We start from the raw sequence: 26835 nt of genomic DNA, 5'->3' as shown, positions 1-26835 counted from the left end.
GTGATATCAGTCTAGGGAACATTGTCTGGACTGCCTCCAATGTCAGTACAGCTTTCCTGAGATAAGAGTCCAAAACTGTTCACGGTATTCCAGCTGTATTCTAACGAATGCCCTGTATAGTTTTAGTAAAACCTCCCAACATTTATACTTGATGCACTTTTAAATAAAGTGCGAAATAGTGTGAAACACAATAAGCTTATCACTCTGTAGCAGACATGTCCCAAGGTCTTTGACAGATGTATCTACTTCCAGAGTGGTAAACTTGGAAGGATTATAGTATAGAAGTACATATTTACTCATTGAAAAATTTTTGGGGATTTCAAAAGACATTGAAGATATTTCTGCCATCTGTATGATGCATCTGTGGATATGATCTAAAGGTGGTGAAGTTTTATCACCAAACTCAATATATGAGGATCATAAGTCGAAGAAACCAAAATATCCTCATAAGTTATCTTTGTCTTGAGGAGTAGGCATCTTTGGTATGTCTTCTATTTTATTGGGATCATGACTAATGCCATTTGACAAGTAGATTTACCTAAGAAATTGATTTGACTCCCTTTGATTTGATAGTTTTTACTACCAAGCACACGTTTAGTGCTTCCAAGGACTGCAATGTCAGATCATTTTATTGGAGGAATTAACCATAACTTATGGATAGATTAGTTCATAATCTAAGGAAACATTATCTGTCAAAAGTTGTTCTAAAAGTTGTCAATTCCTATGAAAAGATTAATCGAGACCAATACTGATATTTGGTATCATTTTTGGAAATACGAACTAAGTTCTAAAGAGGTGCCATTTGATTCAATACTTTAACTCTGTTCCTCTCTCCACAGATGCAGTCAGACCTGCTGAGTTTCTCCAGCAATTTGTTCATATTTCAATCTCCAATATCTTAGTAGGTGCAAAATTGGGATTCAGTTCTTTCAGAGTATGAATCCTATATGGGCATTTCTTTATTACAATATCACAATAGAATTAAACACGTACATGTATAGTGCAGTCTTTCTTTGAAACACAAATAATGGAGTTGCAAGCGGCAGAATTCTTGACTTAACGGGTCATATTGTGTGTACCAGATTACAACTTGACCTAATCCTGAATGATAATTCTACATATATCTGCCTGGATTAAGTTCGTCAAGTGGTCTGGATTCTGTACCATTGCAAGTATTTATTACATTAAGGATCATAATAATTTGTAGAACTGTGCATATTAGTAGACTAAAAGTAGCTGGCCCTGCTGTTTCAATGATATAAAAGGTTTCAGGCTTCCATCCCTAAGAACTACTTTGACATTGGAGATGGATAATGTCAATGCGTAGATTGTCAGACCCAGGGTAAGTAGTTGGCTTATCACATGTGTACTGAAACACATCGTGCTAGTTTCCTGAGTACATCTCAGTTAAGATGCATTAAGGCAAGATTTTTGTATCAGTGCAAATTTTGGCATATACTGAATGATTTCCATTCCTATTGGAATATTTCACTCATATGGAGGCAGAGTTTCAGCTTTTCTGATGACATCTATATCATGTGTCCATTTAATGATCATTTACAGTCTGACTGGAGTTTCTAAGCTGTGAGCTCAAAGATATTTCTTGGATTACATTGATTTGCTTGGGTGCCATGGACAGAAGTTTGGAATAATCTTTGATATTGTGCCATGGTTGACTCTTCTTCAAATACTGTTGTGAACACTGTGATGTACTTTGTGTTTTCCTATGCAGTCAGACATCTTGCACATTTCAGCCCAATGTCTCTGTTGTTCAGGATGTTTTTGAAGATTTGGTTGTTTTACTGACACTTTTAACAGCTCCAATAATTGTTGAAGAGTCAAGCAAGTTTAGATGTTGTTGGCCCATCACAATGGTTTCAACCTTGTGTCCATCAACCATTGATGGTATATTTGAGTTTGATTAGAAGTGCTTTTTTGAAAGATTTAATAGCTGTGGAGACAATGACAAGTTCCATACACCTTCCAGCTACTTTAGTTTCAGTGAAATCGCATTCTTTATCTTTGATGCCTGCCTATGAATTAATTCATTGTTTCACCTGGCTATTGCTGATATGACAAGAACTCAAGTCTATCTGAAGTCGATTCAAACTTTACGTTGGTCCTCTAAAAACTGAAAACCTTTATCAGGAACTTGATCATTAGAAATATCCAAGGAATTGTCTCCTCTTAATCCTTAATATAACAAAGCCAGAAGAGTTTGACTACCTTTTGTGACCAGCTGTTTGTTGATCTATGACATAAAAATTGAATCTTTCTTGAAACAACTAAGATTCTGGATTAGTGGATTGCCAATCCATATTTACGAGTTTGCTTTCACTCTTTACTTTACAATTCTATGTTCTTAAAAATGCCAGGCTAAAACATTTTGTTCTATAGTGTAATTGAATAACTGCATAGAGGCTGATATACTGTCACCAAGTCATCTTTAATTACATGTACGCAGTGTACAGACATAGCCAGCCAGCTCAGAGTTAGTCCTTGAAGAGAGGAGATTCTGAATCGTCTGTTTATATTGGTCATCCAGGACTCCCTGATTGGCCCAGGTTTACAACCCCAATCAAGGATCTCAGAGTCAATAAGATCCACCCGGTTCCAAACACTATGTTAAGTGCTTTGTCTGCTTTTCTTTCTTGGCTTCCCTTTTGTTTCTTTTGTGTTGTTGCTGCTTTAAAAGTATTGGACTAGTGTCTGCAGCTGGCTTTTGCTCCAAAAGAGAAATTAGGGTGATGTCATATGTGCCTTGTTGTCCCTTTCATGCCATTTCTGAAAAACAAGATGATAGAATTGATGAAAATGTTGACACAGATATGGACTTTTTTAAAACAATATTCCTGTCTGTATTTTGCCCAAGAATCATATTAATAGATTGGAGTTAACCTGCACTGTCTATACAATTTTTTTTTAAATGGATCAATTTTGGCCTCCTGTGTTTTTTGAAAGAGGAAGTATTTCCTTCTCCATTGAGGTTACTGTGCTTCAAAATGGGTTAAAGCACTTTGTATTGGTTGTTGCTTGTAAACTTCAACACTGAACTCATTTGATGATTTGTGGTTGTTTGGAAGAGTCCTTCGTAACTGCTATGGCCGGTATGATATGGTATTAGTACTTTCCGAAATGTTAACCCTCATAACATCTACATGAAAACAGGATTCTTGTTGAAACAATGCCTTGAAGTTTAGTAACAAACATTTACATTGTTATAAGATCTCAAACTTGCACATGACATAGGTTCTATGTTTACTGATTAGATTATATAATTCAAATACTAGACATGCTGAATTGCTGACTACACTCTGCACTGGCTCCACTGCACTGTATTATGAAGATAATACAAGGATTTTAATGTTGAAACATCACATGTTTGAATGTCACCTAATTGCCTAAAGTTACATTGCCTGTCTGTTCTGGAATTTTGTAATAATGCAATGCTTATCAGTTAATCTTTCTAAACATACAATTGATTCTGGAGTGAGATATTTATTTTTAAAGGCAAAAAAGGACCTCATATTTACTAGTAATATCTCACTGACAGCAACACGATAAATCGTTAGTTAATGTGTTAGTGTTGATTGACTGTACACTAGGTAACTGGATTCTTTGCATCAATGAGTGTAATAGGGTCTTCAGTGTCCACCTCAACAGCCAAGGGATGTCAGGTTAATAGGTTGTTTGACAATGTAGCATTCATTCAGTACTTCATTGAAGTGTCAGTTTAAATTATGTCTGAGGCTGTTCTCAAACCCATAACCTCTGGTCAGGCAATAAAAGTGCCAAATGATGAAAGTGCCAAGTGAACGTTAAATTTAGCAAAGTAGTACATTATAACTGAGTGGACATAAACTTGATTGTATCATGTTGAAACAGAAAATCAAAAGAAGATTTGTTTTGACCCAGTGTGTTAGCTCAGTTAGATAGACAGCCAGTTTGTGATACAGAAAGATGCCAAGAGCATGTGTTCAATTCCCACATCAGCTGAGGGGTTCATGAAGGTGGCACCTTCACAACCTTGTCCCTTGTTTGAGGCATAGTGACCCTCAGATTAAACCGCCACCAGCTATCTCTCTAATAGGGGAGCAGCCCTGTGATTTAGTAAACAATGCTGACTTTACTTTTATTGTATAATTAGGTTAATTCTTTTCATTTTGGTTGCATTTCCTCATAATCTAATTTTTGCTCACTCAGTGTGTGATGATTCTGTTGAATTGATGCTGTCATATGATTGCGCAGAAATGAAAATCATGAAGAAGACAGTGAATGGTAACACAATAGTAATACAATTTTTCATTGTTCGTGAGCTGCATCTTCTAGTGGTTCTCTCCATATTAGCAATTCTAATAAGAGATTTTTTATGAGAGAGATTGCTTCAAATTCACATTCTCTCAGAAAAGAAAGGGGCCTTCAGGAGTAGGAAAGACTCTAGCCAAATAAGTGTTATCACCCTAAGTGAAGTAAATTGCTGAGAACTCACACAATGGACTAATGACATCCACAAGTGGTCCAAAGAGCAGATGACTCTTGTCAAAAGAATGTGAAAATCATTGTAGGGAGGTCATGGCACTGGTGGGAGATTCACTTCACCAGAGGAACGTTTCCCCCATCTGCTGACCCTGAGGTCTTTGTTGGGAGGTAGAAATAACTTGGAATACAAGAAACAAGAAGATCAGCACCTTACAATTCTTTCTTTCACTCACTTTTCTAAATAACACAATGTCAATCGCAACTTTTAGCTTTTTAAAGGTAAATGTTTTGATGATACAGAACAAACTAAAAAGGACGGACCTACACTGGAAAAAAGACTGGATTTTGAAATAATCTTTCTTTGATTATTGCTTGAACTGCTTGTGCTCTACTGGCTTTACTCTGGTGCACAAGCACTGCTTTTTGGTGCAGTTCCAGCACCATAACCCCTCTTGGCCATTGGTTTTCCAAATTGCGAAAATATGAGGGCCTAGATATGGCCGGAACTTTCAGTTCTGACGGGTGTCTCAGTCATTTGTTGAAAAGTTGGTGAGATACTAACGTTCACATCTCAAAGTAATCTTCTTCCAATCAGGCAGTTTGGATGGCAACTATGTGCCTTTCTCCAAAATAAAGACCACTGACACTGAAATCTGGCTTAGTGAGTGCTGCTGGCCAATCAGAGCAGCTCTCACACTCAGACTTCCTATGAGACAACCAACATCACAAAACCAAAGTTGCAGGTAAGTACTATTTGTGAAGACGGATTTTTACAGATGGCAATCCCAGGGAAAGGGGGTAGGTGTCTGGCTCTCTGTGGCCAACTTGCTGCCCTATGTTCAGTCTCTCAGCTGTGTATAACATTGATTTTTTAAAATTCTACTGCAACAGTTCAATGAATATTTTCATCTGATACTTTCTGGCAAGCAAAGTTGGCAGTTCAAGAAAGCATGTCATAAGAGGTTCAATGGCATTTAACACTCTGGGATGGTGAGAAACTAGAATCATAGGGTCATACAGAACAGAAGAGCCACCTCCCCCATTGGGCTCTGTACTGGCAAAAGCTACTTTAAATATACACATGTCCCATTTTCCAGTACTTGGCCTATAACCTTGAATATTATGCCATCTCAAATGCTCATTCATATTGTGATGTTTCCTGTCTCAACCACCCTCCCAAGTAGTACATTCCAGATTCCTATCAACCTTTGTGGTGAAAACAATTTACTCAAGTCCTCTTAAACCTCCTGCCTTTCACGTTAAAATTAAGTCATCTCATTATTGATTCTTCAAGTAAGGGGAGCAGCTGCTTTCCATCTACCCTGGCAATGCCCTCATAATCTTATACACCTCAAACAGATCCCCTCTTAGTTTTTTGTGCTCAAAAGAAAATATGCAAGCTTATCCATCCTCTCTTTATAATTAAACTGCTCCATCCCAGACAACATCCTGGTGAATCTCCACAGCACTACTTCATGTGCAATCACATCCTTCTTGTAGTGTGGTGACCTGAACTGTACACAGTACTCCAGTTTGCCCTAACCAAAGTTCTGCACATAACCTGCCTGCTCTTATAATCTATGCTATCACTGATAAAGGCAAATCCCATAGGCCTTCTTAACTATGTTATTAACCTGTTCTGCTGCCTTCAGGTATGTATGGACAAGCATTCCAAAAATCTCTCTGTTCCTCTCAGCTTCCTAGTGTCTGCCATTTGTTAAATGCTCCTTTGACTTGTTACTTCTTCCAAAGTGCATCCCCTTGCACATTTCCAGGTTAAATTCCATCTATCACTGATGTGGCCATCTGACCAAACTATTGATATCCTCCTGTAAACTAAGAGCATTTTCCTCACTGAGAACCATTCAGTCAATCCTCATGTCATCTGTAAAACTACTTATCATCCCTCCCACATTTTCTACTAAGCTTGATGTAGACCACAAACAGTAAGGGACACAACACTGATACATATCCTACATCATTAGACACTGGCCTCCAGTCACAAACAACTTTCAATCACTACTCTCTGTCTCATACAACGAAGCCAAATTTGGGTCCAACTTGCCAAGTTACCCTGGATCCCACACGCTTTTAATTTGTTAATCAGTGTCCTATATGGAACCTTGTTAAAGGCTTTGCTGCAATCCACATAAACTACATTACTACACTACTGTCATCTAAGTACCTCCTCAAAAAATCAATCAAATTTGTTAGACATGACCTCCCTCTGACAAAGCCATGCTGACTATCTCTGATCAAACCTTGTCTGTCCAAATGGAGACTAATTCTCACTTGCAGAATTTTCTCCAACAGTTTCCTTGCTGGCGATGTGAGACTCATTGGTCTGTAAGTCCTTGGTTTACCTCTAATGCCTTCTTGAAAAGTGGAACTACATTAGTTGTCCTCCAGTCCCCTTTCTGTCTGGCCAGGGAGAGTCTCTGCCCACGTAATTTTCTCCATTGTCTCCCACAGCAGCCTGGGATACAAAACATGTAGACCTGAGGATTTGTCCACTTTTAAGCCTTACAAAATTTCCAATACTTCCTCAATCCCTATGATAAACTGCTCAAGAACCTCACAGGACCTCTGCCTGAATTCTGTACCTACATCCTCCTTCTCCCAAGTGAGGTATTCAGTTAACTGTCTACCAAAGTCTTTTAGTTCCACTCACACATTGCCACTTGGTCTCTAATGGACCCTACTCTTTCCCTGGGTATCCTCTTCCCATTGATATAGGATGTCTTAGGGTTCTCTCTAATTTTGTCCCCTCTTTGATTTCTTAATTCTTTCTGAACTTACTTTGTACATGTTTTATGCTCCACTGGGACTGCCATTGATTTGCTCCCTTTGTACCTGTAAAAACCCCTTTTTTCCGCTTCTTATCAAATCCTAAATGTTATTAGTCATCCAGGGTACACTGGGCTTGTTGCTCTTACATTCCACCATAAAGTGAGCATGTTAGGCCTGTGCTCATGCCAATTCCAATTTAAATGCCTCCATTGTTCGCCTATAGGTTTACCTAGAAGTTGTTTTTCCCAGTTGTCTTTGGCCATATCTTGCCTTATTTTAATAAAATCTGCCTTTCCTCAATCTGCCTTTTCTTGCGGATCATCTTTCTCCTTTTCCATAACAAATTTAAAACATGGTCTTCTTCCATGAAAATGCTCTCCCATTGGTACCTCAAACAAGTGTCCAATTTCATTTCCCAGAATTAAGTTCAGAAAGGTTCTATCCCATGCTGAATCTTCTACATATTGAGAAACAAAGCTTTGCTGAATACATTGCAAGAAATCTGTCTCCTTCAAATCCTTTACACCATGAGTATCCCAATTGATGTTGGGGAAGTTGAAATCCTCTAATAGAATAACCCTAGTTTTATTTCCAAGATGTTGAGGTGCCAGTGTTGGACTGAGGTGGACAAAGTCAGAACTCAAATGACACCAGGTTATATTCTATCAGGTTTATTTGAAATCACAAGCTTTCAGAGCACTGCTCTTTCATCGGTTGAAGTGGAAGGAAACACACAGACACTGAATTTAAATGCTTTGATAAGATAATTGCAAGATCATTCTAGATAATTAAAAATGTCAAAAGATAGTAGAAATAGTGTGAGTGGAGAGTCAACAGGCTGAATAACAAGTCTTTGCAGGTGATCAAAAGTCGGGCTTTTGCCCGAAACGTCGATTTTCCTGCTCCTTGGATGCTGCCTGAACTGCTGTGCTTTTCCAGCACCACTCTAATCTAGAATCTGGTCTCCAGCATCTGCAGCCCTTGTTTTTATCTAGATGATCAAAAGTGTCAAATGGTGTGCGTAAGGTATCAACAGCTGAATTGCAAGTGAAGGGACGTCCTGTGATCTGATTAATTAAAGTGAGAGATAATTATAAAAAAATCAAAAATAAAGTGGTACTAGAGACAAACCAAATGGCTAGAATAACAAGTTAGGTATAAGAGTCGCATGACGAGGGTCTAACCAAAATAACAAGTCATCCAAAACTGTACAAACTGATTGAGGTAGAGAGATAACGACAAGTTATCAATGTGATGGTGTCAAAACAGATTTTACAAATACAGAACAGTTTACATGTAGTGTGACATAAATCCAAAATCATGTTGAGGCCATCTCATGCATACAGAGCTTGGTTATCAGTTTCTGCTTGTCAATTCTGTATTGTTGTTTATCTCAATGGCCACCTTGGGTGACAGTTACCTGAAAATTGGAACAGTCGACAGAGAGATCCACAGTGCAGTGACCAAGGAAGAAAGAGTCGAATTGGATTCATCTGGAATGCTGCTGCCCTAGGGTCTACATGTATGCTCAACCTATCAGGAGATGTGTCAAGCCCAGCTTTATCAGCCATGCTCACACGATAGCGTAGAACATCACACAAGCACAATGTCAGGCAATCCATACTCTCAAGACCAACCCCAACATTGTCATCAAACCAGCAGCCAAAGGAGGACCAATTGTCATACCAAATAGAACAGACTAAAGCAAAGGAGCATTCAACAACTGAACAATCAGGAACACTACAGACAACTACCTCCAATCTGACCAAAGAACACACCCTTCAATTCCATAGACTGATCCAGACCTTCAGAGTATCCTATGCACTCTCATCCCATGTATCTCTCCCAGAGGAGACTCCTACTGCCTTCTGAAGATATACAAAGCTAATACACCTAGATATCTCACTGTATCAAGCAACAGGATCCTGTGTGAGAACCTTTCTGGCTACGTTGAGGGCATCTTGAAATCCATAGTACAAGGAGGCCCCAGCTTCTGTCACGACACAACAGATTTCTTACAGAAACTCAGCGCCCATGGAGCAGTCAAACCAGAATCATTCCTTGTCACAATGGACGTTTCAGCACTCTACACCAGCAACTCCATGTCAATGGCATCACTGCCTCAGTACCATCAACTGCCAATTTCCAGATGCCATCCTACGAGTCATCCACTTCATCCTCAACCACAACATCTTCATTCTCAACAACCACTTCTTCATCCACATAGAAGTGCCATGGGGACCACATTTGCACCCCAGTACGTGTACATTTTTGTGCCCAAGTTCGAGCAAGACTTCTTCACTGCACAGGACTGCTAATCAACACTATACACCAGATACATTGAGAACATTTTCTTCCTTTGAACTCATAGCAAGAAATCACTGAAATGGTTACGCAACAATATCAACAAGATTCATCCCATCAGACTACACTTCAGAATTAATCTAATTCTAGGAAACAAAAATGGACACATTGATACTTCACTCTAGTGCAAGCTCATGGACAACCTCATGATGCTTCATGAAGCCATCCCCTACAGAGAAGCCCTGCGTATGCACAGGATCTGCTCAGATGGTGGAGGAACACAATGGACACCTACAGATGCTGAAAGATGTCCTCATGGAATATGATGCTCAACTCATCGATCATCATTTCCAACATGCCACAGTGAAAAACCGCATTGACCTCCTCAGAAGACAGAAGTGGGACATGATCGATAGAGTACCCTTCCTTGTCCAGTACTTCCCCAGAATGGAGAAAGTAGGCCATGTTTCTTGCAGCCTATCATCAATAATGACAAACATCTTACCAACACTATCCCTAGGCCTCCATTTCTTGTCTTCAAACAACCGCTGAACCTTAAACAGATCAACGTTCACTGCAAACCTCCCAGTAGTATACTGACCACAAAACCACACAACCCTGCTACGGCAACCTCTGCAATTTAATCAACATGGATACTATCATCACACATGGAAACACTACCCACCATGTACATGGTAGGTACTCATGTGAGTTGGCCAATGTTGTCTATATCGTACACTGCAGAAAAGGATGTCCTAAGGCATGGTGTTTTGGTGAGACCATGCAGACACTACAATAACAGATGAATGGACATCACACAACAATTGCCAGACAACAATGTTCTCTCCCAGGTGGGGAACATTTCAATGGCCAAGGACATTCATCCGCCAATCTTTGGGTAAGCATCATCTAAAGAATGGAAAAGAATGGACTTATCATTTATAGGCAACATGGTTTTGTGCGGGGGATATCATGCTTTACCAACTTACTAGAGTTCTTTGAGGAAGTGGCCAAGTTGACAGATGAAGGAAGGACTGGAGATGTCATATACATGGACTTTACTAAGGTGTTTGATCAGGTTCCCCATGGTAAACTAATGGAGAAAGTGAAGTCATATGGTGTGCAGGGTGTTCTAGCTAGGTGGATAAAGAACTGGTTGAGCAACAAGAGACAGAGTGTTGTAGTTGAAGAGAGATTCTTGAACTGGAGAAAGGTGACCAGTGATGTTCCACAGTGATCAGTGTTGGAGCCACTGTTATTTGTGACATACATAAATGATCTGGAAGCGGGCATTATTGGACTGATCAGTAAGTTTGCAGATGACACGAAGATTGGTGGAGTAGCAGAAAGCATAGGGGACTGTCAAAGAATAGAGGAGAATATAGATAGACTGGAGAGTTGGGCAGAGAAGTAGCAGATGGAGTTCAATCTGGGCAAATGTGAGGTGATGCATTTTGGGAAGTCTAATTCCAGAGCGAACTATACTGTAAACAGAAGAGACTTGGGAAAAGTTGATGAGCAAAGTGCAGGTCCACTGTACCCTAAAGGTGGCTGCACAGACAGGTGGATAGAGTGGTCAAGAAGGCATATGGTATGCTTGCCTTCATTAGATGGGGTAAGAGCTGGCAGGGCATGTTAAAATTGTGTAAGACTTTGGTTCAGCCGCATTTAGAATACTGTGTACAGTTCTGGTCGCCATATTAATAATAGGATGTGGACACTTTGGAGAGAGTGCAGGGAAGGTTTACGAGGATGTTGCCTGGTATGGAAGGTGCCATCTATGAAGAGAGGTTGAGTAGATCAGGGCTTGTTTTCATTACAAAAAAGGAGACTGGGGGGACCTGATTGAAGGGTATAGACAACTTGGATAGAGATATGATCTGGAGATGCCAGTTTTGGACTGGGGTGTACAAAGTTAAAAATCACATAGCACCAGGTTATAGTCCAACACGTTTAATTGGAAGCACACTAGCTTTCGGAGCGACGCTCCTTCATCAGGTGATAGTGCACCACCTGATGCTCCGAAAGCATTCCAATTAAACCTGTTGGACTATAACCTGGTGTTGTGTGATTTTAACTTTGGATAGAGATAAGCTTTTTCCCAGGGTGAGGGATTCAATAATGAGAGGTCACGCGTTCAAGATGAGAGGTGAAAAGTTTAAGGGGGATACACGTGGAAAGTACTTCACACAGAGGGTGGTAGGTGCCTGGAACACATTGCCAGCAGAGGCAGGCACGGTAGATTCATTTAATGGTCTGGACAGATGTACGAGTAGGTGGGGAGCAGAGGGATACAGATCCTTAGGAATTGGGCAATAGGTTTAGATATTGGATTTGAATCGGCACAGGCTTGGTGGGTAGAAGGGTTCATGCTGCGCTTCATGTAACTTCATCTGTTTTGACACCATCACATTGAGAAATTGTTATTATTCCTCTACCTCAATCAGTTTACACAGTTTTAGATTACTTGTTACTTTGATTAGACCCTTGTCATGCAACTCTTATACCTATCATGTTATTCTAGCTATTTAGTTGGAATACCATCTTATTTTTTGATTTTTTATAATTATCTCTCTGCCTTAATTAATCGGATCACAGGACATCCCTTCACTTGCAATTCAGCTGTTGATACCTTATTCACCCCATTTGACACTTCTGATCACCTGAAAAGACTTGTTATTCAGCTTGTTGACATTCCACTCATGACATTTGTACTATCTTTTGACATTCTTAATTACCTGGAATGATTTTGCAATTATCTCTCCACTGATAAATTCTGTGCGCTTCCCTTCACTTCAACCAATGAAGGAGCAGTGCTCTGAAAGTTTGCGATTTCAAATAAACCTGTTAGACTATAACCTGGTGTTGTATGACTTCTGACTATCTTTGTTTCAACAGATCTCAGTGAATTATTTAAATATACACTCCCTCATTGCCCACTGACTGGATGTCTATAATACTCTCCTAACAGTCTGACTGCCCCATTTTTATTCTTAAACTGTACCCACAAAGCCAACGTTTCAAAACCTTTCCAAGATGCTGTCCCTCATCACTGAAGTAGCCAAGTCCTTAATTAATGATGCGACAACACCTCCATTTTTACACTCTCCATTGTCCAGGCTGAATTGTATACTCTGAAATGTTATCCTGCCAGTACTGATTCTCACCAACCATATTTGTGTGATGGCAACATTATTGCAATTCCATGCATCAATCCATACCCTTAACTCATCTGTCTTAGCCAAAACACTCTTAGCATTGAAGTGGAGCCATAGAGCCTTGCCTTATTCCCCTGAAACTCAACATGGCTGAAACCTCTCTGCTTTGGGTCCTTTATTAAAGGGTCCCTGCTGTACCAACACACCATGTTCCTCCTGCCCCTGCCCCTGCCAAACCCATTTAAATTCTTCCCAATTGCACAACTATCCATAAGGATATTGGTTCTAGAGACAAGAAAGGTTTTGATGAAGGTGTTATAGGTGAAGAGGATTGTTGATCAATAAAGAATTACATCAGCATCCACTGAAATCAGAGATGGATAAGATGACTGCCAACTCGCTATCAACATGCTTTATTACCAAACAATCACCACATGATGTGCTTCCCTGGCAAATAAAAATGAAACAATTTAATTCTTGGGGTAGACAAAATTTATGGCTCAGTGGTTAGCACTGAGGGTCCCATGTTCGATTCCAGCCTCGGGCGACTGTCTGTGTGGAGTTTGCACATTCTCCCAGTGTCTGCATGGGTTTACTCTGGTTTCCTCCCACAATCCAAAGATGTGCAGGTCAGGTGAATTGGCCAGGCTAAATTGCCTGTAGTGCTAGGTGCATTAGTCAGAAGGAAATGGGTCTGGGTGGGTCACTCTTCAGAGGGTCAGTGTGGACTGGTTGGGTCAAAGGGCCTGTTTCCACACTGTAGGGAATCTAATCTAAACTTTTTAATGCAAATTATCACCTAACAGCAGACTGCCAGAACCTGTAAACGTTAACTGAAAATTAAGCTTCTGTTTTACTGAATCATATTCAGGTTACACTCACAAATTTAAATGTGAACAATTAAGACCCAGGATTTTCCTCCAATTTTTGAGAACGGAGTTGATGTTGTTCAGTTATCAGTGTGATGGAAACCTCTTTTTGTGTGTTTAAGTGGGGTCTCTGACACACAGTTGAGGAGGTTCCAGGCGTGCAATGATAAAATTGTCCAAGGAAATTTAGAGCAGTGTGGTAGTCCAGAACAACATCCATGATTAATAAAACATCATAACAGATCTATTATGTGATATTAAACTCAAAGTAGTTATTTCATATCAATGTAAACAGTGTGAAATGTTTATTTTACTTGATGAGTTGCGTTTTTTTATGTTTATATTCAGTAGATAATGGGAACATTTCATGATGATGCTGTACAGCTCCCCTGAGCTCCATTTACATCCTTGGCCTATCAAATTACCATCAACTATTAGCATCATCATTATAATATTCTATTATTAAAACTGTTACTCCGAAAGATTATCATACTACCTAGCATGCCAACTTCTCAATGAAGATTAAAGTTAACTGAAAGTTAGATCGTCCACAAAATCACTTTTGATTGTCCCTTCTACGAGTAATTTGAATCTGTTCTTTGTCTACTCTGCATTTGTATGACAGAACTCTTATCTACTCAAAATAAATCTGACATAATTTATTTCAGTAACTGAAAGCATGCCAGCTTCAGTCAAGCCTTCTTTAAATACTTACTCAACTTGTGGAAAGCAATGGACTTGGAAAGAGAAACATTCACCAGCCAGATGTTGCAGGGCTGATTTTATTTGGCATACAGAGCAACAAAGAGGTTAAAATCATAACCCATATCCTTTCCACAGCTCTCATCATTTTAACTCAGTTTCTGACTGCATCATTTTTGAGGTGAGATGGGGATCCTTATTAAAAGGTAACAGTCACTGTTAGATGTTGTAATGCTGGTCTATTGGTTCCAGTTGCAGGTGTGCTGGCTAGACTCTGACATGCAGCAGAATCTAACTGGGTCCAGTGTCTGAGGACTTGTTACAGTAGTATGAAAGGGAATTCTGAATTGCACTTTACTGGATCACCATATCTTTTTACTGTCATTTTTCCAGTGAGTTTCCAACTCCCACATCTCTATTTCCAAAGATCTGTTGTCCAATAAATGGTCAGTCAGTTTTCACTGCATTTTACAGGCACCATTATTAATCCTCTGTTCTAGATGAAGCGAGATGTTGTGAAGGAGGAACAGCAGACCAGCTGCCTCCATTAGCATAAACGGTTCCTATTTAAAATGATTCTTTGCAATCAATTTGTAGAACCTTTGCAGGTTTTGACAAGTCTCTGAGTAGAATCAAATCTTTTCATCATTTCTCTAAGTTTTTAAATATTAATTTTGATTCTGTGACCTATAGTTACAGACCCACTTGCCAGAGAGAATGGTGTTTCCTCTCTGTTCTATAAATCCCTCTCAAAGATCTTTATTAGGAGAGACAAAATCTTTATCTCTTCTGCTCCAAGAAAAGATGTCTCAACATTTCCAACCTTTCCTCCCAATTTAATCCCGAATTCTTGCTAATATCCTGTTAAACCTCTTTTGTATTCCTTTTAAATTATTGATGTCTTCCTGAACAGTGATACCCAGAATTAAAACATAGAACATAGAAAAGCACAGTGCAGGAGTAGGCCCTTCAATTCACCATAGGGTTAAAATCAACGAGGTAAAAACAATGACTGCAGATGCTGGAAACCAGATTCTGGATTAGTGGTGCTGGAAGAGCACAGCAGTTCAGGCAGCATCCAGGTAGCTTCATCTGTGCATGCCATGATGCCATTCTAAACTAAACCCATCTGCCTACACATGGTCCGTAACCCTCTATTTCCTGTGTGTTCATCTGTCTGTCTCAATGTCTCTTAAACTTGCTAACTTATCTGTTTCTGCCAACTCCCTGACACTGTGTTCCAGGCACATACCACCCGTCTGCATCTCAAACATATCCAATCTCTCCTTATAACGAGTATACTCCAATCCAGCAACATTCTGGCAAACCTCTTTTGGAATCTCTCTAAAGTCTCCCCATTCTTCCAACTGTTTGGCCAACTAGAGCTTCATACAATACTCCAAATGTGGCCTACTTACAGTTTTATACAGCTGCAACATCACTTGCCAACTTTTATACTCTACATTGGGGAGACAGGACACCAACTCATGGAACGTATGAGGGAACATTTCTGAGACATACACATCAAACAACCCCACTGCCCTGTGGCCCACCACTTCAACTTCTCCCTCCCACTCCGTCAAGGACATGCAAGTCTTGGGCCTCCTCCACTGCCAAATCCAAGCCACCTGACACTTGGAGGAAGAACACCTCATCTTCCACTTTGAGACCCTTCAACCACACGGCATCAACATTAATTTCACCAGTTTCCTCATCTCCCTTTCCTCCCTCATCTCAGCTCCAACCCTCCAATTTAGCAGCGCCCTCTTGAACTGTGCTATCTGTCCATCTTCCTTCTCACTTATCCATTCCACCCCCCCATCCAACCTATCATCATCACCCCCCCACCTCCATCTACCTATCGCCTTCCCAGCTACCTCCTCCCCCAACTCCACCCAAACCCTCCTATTTATCTCTCAGATGCCTGCCCTCCCCCCACCATTCCTGATGAAGGGCTTATGCCTGAAATGTTGGCTGTCCTGCTCCTCGGATGCTGCCTGACCTGCTGAGCTTTTCCAGTGTCATACTTGTCGACTTTATACTCAATGTCCCAATAGTGAAGGCAAACATGCCATATGCCTTCTTTACCACTTTATCCACCTGTGTTGCCACTTTCAAGGAGCTATGAAGTTGCACCCCAAGATCCCTCTGTATATCAATGCTCTTGATCCTTAATCAATATCAATCCTGCCACTTACTATATGCTTTCTCGTAGCATTGACCTTCCAAATGGCATCACCTAATATTGTACAGATCAAACTCCACTCATCTTTCCAACTGATCTATATCCTGCTATTAACAACCTTCTTCACTAGCCACACCTCTACCAATTTTCATGCCATCTGCTAATTTACTAAATCAGACCATCTCATTTTCATCCAAATCATTTATATATATTAAAATAAACAGAATTCCCAGCACTGATCCTTGCAGAACACCACTGGTCACAGACCTCTAGTCAGAAAAACATCCCTCCACAATTGCCCTCTGCCTTCTATGACTAAGCCAACTTTGTATTCAATTTACCAACTCACCATGGAATCCCATGTGACTTAATCTTCTGGATCAGCCTATTGCTTCCACAATACTCTAGTTGAAGCCCAATCAGTGTTTAATAATGCTTATAGCATGATCTCTTTGCTTGTATATTCTACTTCTTTATTAATAACTCAAATAAACAGTATACTTTTACTCTCCATTTACACTTTTCAAAGTCATGCAATTTAATCACATTGAACTCAATCTGCTATCACTGTCCGATTCACCATTCTATCTATATTATTCTGAAGCCTATAACTATCAGCATCATAATCTTCTTGAAGGCTGTATCATGTTAATATTTTATAATCCTGCTCCCTACACATAGATCTAAGTGACATATAATGGACCCATAATTGCCCCTTAGGGATCAGCACTACAGATCGCCAGTGGGCTGATGTCCGAAAAGTCGATTTTCCAGCTACTCGGATGCTGCCTGACCTGCTGTGCTTTTCCAGCACTACACTCTCGACTCTGATCTCCAGCATCTGCAGTCCTCACTTTCTCCTACTACAGATCGCCATGCAGCCTAACGAACATCTAAGATTATCTTTTGATTCAATGATCCAGTTGTGTATCCATACTGCCATTTAATTGTTAATTGCTTGGGTATCTTCTTACAAAGTCTCCTGTCTGTTGTTTCGTTGAATGCTTATTGAAAGTCTATCTCATAAAATCTACTCCACTACCTTGATCAATCTTCATTGTTACCTCAAAAAGAATTCAATGAAGTTCATCAGAAAGGATTTGTCTTTAACAAATACATACTGGTTGTCCTTTGTTATCCCAAGATTTTACAAATACAAGATTAGTTTGTCCCTCAGAATCGTTTTCATTGTTTCCCCACCAACCAATGTTGACTGATTGAGGTAAAAGGGCGTATTAGATTAGATATTGAGAAAATACTTCAATTCTTGGGAAGTGTAAAACTAAATGTCATTAAGACAATGTGGAAAATTGCGCAGGTATGTCCTGTGTCCAAAAGGTATGGCAAATGCATCCCAACCAATTACCACCCCATTAGTCTACTCTCAATCATCAGTAAATATCAATAGCTCTATCAAACAGCACCTATTTGGTGACATCCACTTTGAGTTCCGCCAGAGCCATTCAGTACCTGACCTCATTACAGTCTTGATTCCAACATGAACAAAAAAGCTCAATTCCAGAAGTGAGGTTAGAGTGACAACTTTTGACATTAAAATTCGCATTGATATGGCATCAAGGAACCCCAGCAAAACTGGAATCAATGGGTATCGGGGGCAAACTCCATTGGTTAGAGTCATTCTTGGCACAAAGGAGAATAGTTGTTTTTGTTGGAGGTCAATCATCTCAATTCCAGGACATCTTTGCAGGACTTCCTCAGGGTAGTGTCCTAGGCCCAACCACCTTCAGCTGCTTCATCAATAGCCTTCCCTCAATTATAAAGTCATAAGTGGGGATGTTTGCCAATGATTGCACAATGTTCAGCTCTATTCATGACTTCTCAGATGTTGAAGCAGTTCATGTTCAATTGCAACAAGATCTGGACAATATCCAGGCTTGGGCCAACAAGTGGTAAGTAACATTCATGTCACACAAATGCCAGACATTGACCATCTCCAATAACAGATAATCTAACCATTGCCACTTGAAATTCAATAGTATTACAATTGCTGACTCCTCCACAATCAAGAAACTCATTGAGCAGAAATTCAGCTGGACTCACCACATAGACACAGTGGCCGCAAAAGCAGGTTAGAGGCTCGGACTACTGCAGCAAGTACCTCACCTGCTGATTCCTCAAAACCTGCCCACCAACTACCAGGCACAAGTCAGGAGTGTGATGGAATACTCCCCACTTGTTGGAAGGTTTGCAGCTGCAATAACACTCAAGAAGTTTGACACCATCCAGGACAAAGCAGCCCACTTGACTGGCACCATTCCCCCACTGATGCTCAACAGCAGCAGTGTGTACTGTCTCAAAGATGTACTGCAGAAATTCACCTAAAATACTTAGAAAGCAGATTCTAAACACAGGATCACTTCCATCTAGAATGACAAGGGCAGCAGATACATTGAAACACCACCTACAGCAAGTTCCCCTCCACACCACTCGTCATCCTGACATGGAAGTATATCACTGTTCACTCAGTGTTGTTGGGTCAAAATTCCTCCCTAATGGCACTGTGAGTGAGCCAACACCACATGGATTGGTCAGCTCAAGAAGGCAGTTCACCACCACCTTCTCAAGGTCAACTAGGAATGGGCAATGAATGCTAACCAGCCAGCAAAGCTCATGTCCCACAAGTGAATTTTAAAAATTGCCAAGTACCAATTCATTTTGTCCCAGATTATTGTCTAAATATTTCTCTACCACTGACATTGAGATAATGACCTGTAATTGTCAACTGAGGCCTTCTCTGCTTGTGCAACATTAGTAATCCTCAGTCCTCTGACACTGTTGCCTTATTTAGCAGAATTGGGAGTTTGTAGTTAGAATCTCCTCGATTTCAACCTCCATTTCCCTCAGCAAGCTAGGATGCACCCCATCTGGACAAGCCACTTTTCCTTTTTGAGTATCACCATCATTTTTAGTACTTTCTCCTTTCCTACTTTTATCCTAATCAATTTGTCTACTGCATCTTCCCTCACTCTGGCTTAAACAGTCCTCTTTTTTCATGAACCCAAATGATAAAACACTCATTCAATAACTCAACCAAGTTCTTGGCATCCATAAGGCCTCCTTTTGCTCCGTACTTAACCCCATGTTTGCTTTGACTACACTTTTACTATACTCCCTATGAAAATGTTCAACCATTTTGCCAACTCGTACATTAGTTTTTCACCCATGTCATCAAACCATGCTGCATTTTGTCTTGTAAAGTATTTTCTGATTCTGGAGCTCCTACAAGGTGTGCTGCCAATGAATGGGCTAGTGGAAGGGATGTACTCTTCATATTGGGAGTCTTCAGAAGCTCACAACTTTTAACATTGAGTATTAAGGTTTGAGAGGCAACAGCACTCGGATACATTTTGGTTATTGAATAGCACTCTCGTCAATCTCACTGCTGGAACGATGGTGAGGCAGAAAACGTGGAGATATGAACAGCATGGTGGCTCAGTGGTTAGCACTGCTGTCTCACTGCGCCAGGGTCCCAGGTTCAATTCCAGCTTTGGGTGACTTTCTATACAACATTTGCACATTCCTCCAGGTGCTCTGGTTTCATCCCACAACCCACAGCTGTGCAGGTTAGGTGAACTGGCCAAGTTAAATTGCCCATTGTGTTCAGGAATATGTAGATTAGGTGCATTAGTCAGGGGAAATGTAGAGTAATAGGATAGGGTTGGGATACTCTTTAGAGAATTGGTGTGGACTTGTTGGGCCAAATGGCCTGTTTCCACACTGCAGGAATTCTATGATGATATGCAGACATCTTGCAAGAAGTTATTAAATATTGACTCTATATTGCCAAAATGCTCCTTCTTTGAGGTTGTGCTTTATTACTTCCATTGTTCTGTATGTCGTGGAAATTAACTTGACTCGACTCAACTATTAGCAGGAGCAACCAAAAAGCTTTATTAATTTTTTTAACCTCTGCATTGCAGAGGGACCATATGCACTTGACAAAAATGCCTTATGCAAGGGCCCTGAGCATAATTCAAATATTCGTCTCATACTATTTCCTATCATGCTCTCAAGGACAAAGACTGTGAAGATTTGAGTTGTTATTCTTTTCATTCCCTTGTTGTGGACATACTGTTCTTATATTTTTCTCTTGTTGAATGTTTACAAAGTTCTGCAGAGACAAGCTGTCCCTCGACTGCCGACTTCAGAAAAGTTGCAAAGTGTCAGAAAGTTTTAAATTTAGTAAAGCATTGTCTTACAGATTTCAGAGTAAATATTAATTTTGTTAATTTTCCATTACACTGTATATGAAAGCAGATGGCAGAAGATGACCAATCTTGTTATGGTAGATCACAGAGCCTATATGGCAAAACCTTTGCATCCTTAATTAGGCCCTTCACTTATTTCTGCACACAACAGGGGTTCCATAATTATTCATTATTACTCCTGAAAATCCAAACTTGCACATCAACTTTAATGCTTTAAAATCATTGAAGAACTTCTAGAACAGCTAGAAAAATGACCGAGATAATTATAAGCTGTAACAGAGTATTGGTTTCATCTATGTCTAATCATTATTTGTGTGATGGTATGAAAGACAAGCAAATGAGATGTATTGTTTTAAATTCAGCACAAATGTATGTGACTAAATAACCTTCTTTGTTCATAAACTCTGAAGAGATTGCAGCTGACAATATTAAATCTGATAACCACAATCTGAGGGTAGAAGAAACACATCTCTTCCACACAAACATACTCATCACAGGCAGAAAATGGAACACGTAATTTGATCTGCAAAAATTTTGAAAAAGTAACTGAAGAAACAATCTCATTCTTAAACGCTTAATCTGTCTTTAAGCACAGTTGAGAGACACATCAGATATTGTTCAGTCCATTTCCATGGTTTGTCAGACCTTTAAATTATGCATGTCTCATGTTGACAAGGTGCTGCCCACCCTGCAAACAAGTCTTCCAACAGAACATAAAATTTTAAATAGATTAAATGCAAGATGTGAACAGTAAATAATTGTACATAGGATCATAGAATTATAGAGTTGTGCAGCATGTATATAGACCTTTTGGTTTCCATGCTGTCCCATGCTTTCCATGCTGACCAGATATCTTAAATGAATCTAGACCTATTTGCCAGCATTTGACCCATATCCCTCTAAACCCTTCCTATTCAAAAGTACCCATTAAGATGGCTTTTAAATGTTGTAATTATACCAGCCTCCACCACTTCCTCTGGCAGCTGATTCCATACATGCATCCGCTGCTGCATGAAAATATTGCCCCTTAGATCCCTTTATATCTTCCCCCCCTCACCCTAAACCTATTTCCTCTAGATTTGGACTCCTGTACCCTTAGAAAAAGACATGATAGAAACAAGCAGAGCTATAGCTTGTACTTGAGTGGATCAGTGAGAACGCCTGTTTTCCTGGTCAACAAAGAATGGAAGAAAAATGAGTTACTCTGTTAAACCGGCTGTGGTCACCTCGCTTTCACTGCTGGGTTTCCTGATACCTACAAAACTAATACAATTTCAATGCATCCTTAGCAATAATAGGTTGTCTCACCCTTGCTGTGTAGCTGGGTAGAGTAATTGTGGATTGGGAGGCAGGAAGTTAGAATTTGGTGTTTGTAAAATTGTCAAATTGCAAAATGGAGAAAGCATTGCATGGTCCCTTTAAAGGATGGTGTTTTTCTGTGTTTAAAGATTTAAAATGGATGCCTGCAAGTAACAGCTTGAAAGTTTGCAAGTACACAGAGAGTCCAAACTGAAACACTTGTATCAAAAGGCAGTACAGTTAGTAGGCTAAGCAGCAGTTTTTACCAAGACAACAGGCTTGTGAATTTACGAGGAGAAAGTGAGGACTGCAGATGCTGGAGATCAGAGCTGAAAATGTGTTGCTGGAAAAGCGCAGGTCAGGCAGCATCCAAGGAACAGGAGGATCGACGTTTCGGGCATAAGCCTGAAGAAGGAATTATGCCCGAAACGTCGATTCTCCTGTTCCTTGGATGCTGCCTGACCTGCTGCGCTTTTCCAGCAACTCATTTTCGGCTTTTGAATTTAGCCAATCAATTTGAACCAGACACTTAGATACCAAAGATCTGTTAAGTTTAAATCTGATGGTTTTTAAAATATAAGACCAATCTTATTGTAAGAAATAATAAATTGTCATCAAGGGTATAAAAGAAAAGGGCAGTTGGACAAAAACCCAGAGCAAGCTGCCATCCACGGGAGTTAATGGCTCCCAGCCTGAGAGAGAGAATTGCTGGCTCTCACAGCTTCATCTATGTCTTAGAGAAAGCACCATCTAAATAACAACAGAACCAACAATGAAGACGACATTCCTGACAGAAGAATCAACAGAGAAGACTTTCCTGACAGAAGACTTGATAGAGAAGGCACAGAACATTCTGAAAGACACATAACTTGAATGTAATTTTGAGACACTAAATTCTATTATTTTTGTATATGAGTGGGATTTTGTATTTATTTGAACACCATTCCATTAGAATCTTGCTTTGGTTGGGAATAGTCAATAGTCAGAAGGCATTTATTTTGTTCATTAATAGTTTAATTAATTTGTTCACTGTTAAAGTAGATAAATAAATTGCTACTTGTTGATTTTAAAGTGATCATCAGGGATTTTCTTTGGTGCCACTCTTGACTATGCTTCAGACCTTTGGGTAAATTCCTTAATAGTCATTCATAAAAAGAAAACTTCAGACTCTGATTTTTTTTCCAATTTCTTTTAGTTCTTTATTATTGACAGAAACTAGTTTGCAAACGTTACGCTCTTTCAGTCACTGGTCATCTATTCATCATCTTCAAAGGTGTTTTAGTCCTCCTTCAACATGGGACTAGCAGAGAAAAGTGAGTGGAAGACAGCTAGCTGTTACTGGAGACTTCCCAGTACTGCCTTCACAGCAGAGACTGTCAGACACATAGACATTTACAGTGCAGAAGGAGGCCATTCAGCCCATCTAATCTATGCCCATCAATAAGGTTTGACTACATTAATCCCATTTTCCAGCTCTTGACCCATAGCAAAAACAAGAAGAGTCACACTGAAATCAGAACTTTGTTTCTCTCTCCACACTTAACCAGTTAAGTTCCTCCAGCATTCTCTTTGTGTTTATTTTCAAATAAAGTCTACAGACTAAACAAAGAAAATGAAGGAAATCTTTACAACAACTTAGTGCTGCAACCATTCTGAGCTGAAAAACTGAGAAAATATTTTATACATATATTTAGAGATTCACTTTATACTGCTTCTAGTGTGGGTGTGATAGGTGATTGAAGTGGCGAAGTACAATTAATTTACGAAGAGATTGCTGGTGTACTGAGGTAATTCAACAATGTTGTGCAGAAGAAAGCATGTGAATGACTACATCATTTCTTTCTTACCAAGTAAATGTACCAGCTTAGAAATAAAGTTACTTGGCATTTTCCTGTGCACCAAAGTTAAATGAGGAATTGGGATAATGCAAAGTAAACAGGAAGCCAGGAAATGAAATGGAGTTGAGACAGCCCACTATTTTCTTTATAACTATACCAACTGCAGTTTCATCAGGAAAACGGTGCCAACCAGGGACACTGATTAAAAGCAGAACTCTCCATTGTTAACAATTATGCTTGGCCTTTGCCCTGCACATAAAAAAGGATGAGGTAAAGAACTGATAAAATCAAAGCAGAGACAAGCATGGATGATTTGAGAATAGCAGAGCTGTTCTTTGCTGATTACATAGCAGTAAAGCATTCCAGACAATAAAGTAGGACCATTTCATATTGAAGAAATGCTCAATGATAATTAAATGAAGACAAGTAGAAAGGGAAGAACAGCTCATTTCAGAAGAATGAATTTTGATGGTCGGGCAGATCTTATTTGCTTAACAGAAAAGAAAAATCCATATCAATGAAGATACTGAATGCTCTGTGAGTGTGCTAAAATTATAAGAGATACTCCGAATTACATAATTAATCCATTAAAATTAGTGGGAAAATGTTACAGATGAAACAGGCAAAATGCAGTTATGCAGATCTTCACGATCTATCATTGGACCCAGATGAGACATCATTAAACCGAATATGGTTTACAATGTTTTTGAATAGGACTAACAACAGAAAAAAATAAAAATACTCAATATTCGCAAAGCACTTCTGGCAAATCTGGAGTTGTTGCTCCACCAGTAGCTGTGTCCAATCTGCCTAGAAACAACCATTAGGGTCATGCACTAAGTACATGTGATGGGACAATTTCTATTGGCAAGGCTGGCAACCTACCTGATGACTCTAACATTAAACTCTTGCAGGGCTGTAAAGGAGGGAAATGCATTTTGTAATCTACACTGAAGAAAAACATATCTATTTATTTGAAGGATCTGAGCTCCTCCTGAAGTAATTGCCTCTGCCAGTGAACTAGCTTGTGGCCTTTTTAAGGTCCAATATCTATTGCCTGTTTTAATCACCCAGAAATGCCTTCAGACACACCTACAAAACAACACTTTGATATTGTAGATGAAGAGGTTAGATATCATGTTATATTCTATAAATGGCAGCTGTCTTAATGGCTAGTACACAACTAAGCCATGACAGCTTACTATAGTGAGCTATCTAAAGATATGATGGGGTACACACGTTTAATAGAACCTCAGTTCAGCATATTATAGCAAACAACTATTCAGAAGTGATCATTGGGAGAGTTAAAGTACAACCTAATTAACTATGCAAACTGATTGTAACCTCCCAGGTCTTACACAAACTTAGTGTACAATGGCAACTTGCTCTGGAGCAGATATGTTCACATACAGACCTACAGAACAGATGACCTCTACCTAAAGCCAGAAGATATATTTGGATAACAAATCTGCTAAAGGGAGGCTCTTGCACAGGAATGATGTCTGAATCAGATTCCTCAAATGGTCTAGCTCTCATTTTAAACTTACATTTGATAAGGTTCCCCATGGTAGGCTCACTCAAAGTCAGGAGATATGGGATACAAGGAAATTTGGCTGCCTGAATTCAGAATTGGTTGGCTGACAGAAGGCAGAGAGTGGTTGTAGGTGGAAAGTATTCTGCCAGAAGGTCAGTGGTGAGTGATGTCCCACAAGGCTCTGCTTTTTGCAGTTTCTATAAATGACTTGGGTGAGGAGGCTGAGGGGCGGGTTAGTAAATTTGCCAATGACACAAAGGTTGGAGGTGCTGTTGATAGCATCGAGGGCTATTGCAGGCTGCAGCACAACACTGACAGGATGCAGAGCTGGGCTGAAAAATGGCAGATGGAATTCAACCTGGATAAATGCGAAGTGATGCATTTTGAATGCTGTACATAGGATTAAAGACAGGATCCCTCAAAGTTGCCACCCAAGTGGATAGGATTGTTAAGAAAACAGTGTTTTGGTCTTCATTAACAGGGGGATCAAGTTTGAGAACTGTGAGGTTTTGCTGCAGCTCTACAAGATCCTGGTGAGACCACACTTGGAATATTGTGTCCAGTTCTGATTGCCCTATTGTAGGCAAGATACAGAGGCTTTGGAGAGGGTGCAAAGAAGGATTACCAGGATGCTGCCTGGACTGGAGGGCTTGTCTTATGAAAAGAGGTTGACTAAGCTCGGACTTTTCTCTCTTGGGAGGAGGAGGAAGAGAGGTGACCTGATCGAGGTATACAAGGTAATGAGTGGCATGGATAGAGTCAATAGCCAAAGACTTTTCCCCAGGGCAGGATTGACTGGCACAAGGAGTCATAGTTTGAAGATATTAGGAGGAAGGTATAGAGGAGACATCAGCAGTAGGTCTTTTGCACAGAGAGTTGTGAATGCATGGAATGCATTGTCAGCAGTTGTGGTGGAAGCAAAGCCATTAGGACATTTAAGTGACTGCTGGACATGCACTTGGACAGCAGTGAATTGAGGGGTACGTAGGTTAGCTTATTTTATTTTAGATGAGAAATAGTCTTCAGCACAACATTGTGGGTTGAAGGGTCTGTTCTGTGCTGTACTTTTCTATGTTCTATGTTCTAAAACCATGTCCCCTCATGCAAGCCATCACCAGCTGAGGAAAAACATTCTCACTCTCCACCCTATCTAACCCTCTGTTTATCTTATACATCTCAATTAACTCACCTCTCAACCTTCTTCTCTCTAACAAAAACAGCCTCAAGTCCCTTAGTCTTTCCTCATAAGACCTTCCCTCCATAGCAGACAACATCTATGTAAATCTCCTTTGAACCCTTTCCAAAGCTTCCACATCCTTGCTATAATGCGGTGACCAGAACTGTACGCAGTACTCCAAGTGCAGCCACACCAGAGTTTTGTACAGCTGCAGCATGGCCCTGTGGATCACTTTACCAATAAAAACTAACACATTGTATGCCTTCTTAAC

This window comes from Chiloscyllium punctatum, chromosome 2, assembly GCF_047496795.1.
Source record: "Chiloscyllium punctatum isolate Juve2018m chromosome 2, sChiPun1.3, whole genome shotgun sequence".
In the NCBI taxonomy this organism is placed as follows: Eukaryota; Metazoa; Chordata; class Chondrichthyes; order Orectolobiformes; family Hemiscylliidae; genus Chiloscyllium; species Chiloscyllium punctatum.
Note: the sequence above shows the minus strand (reverse complement) of the source record.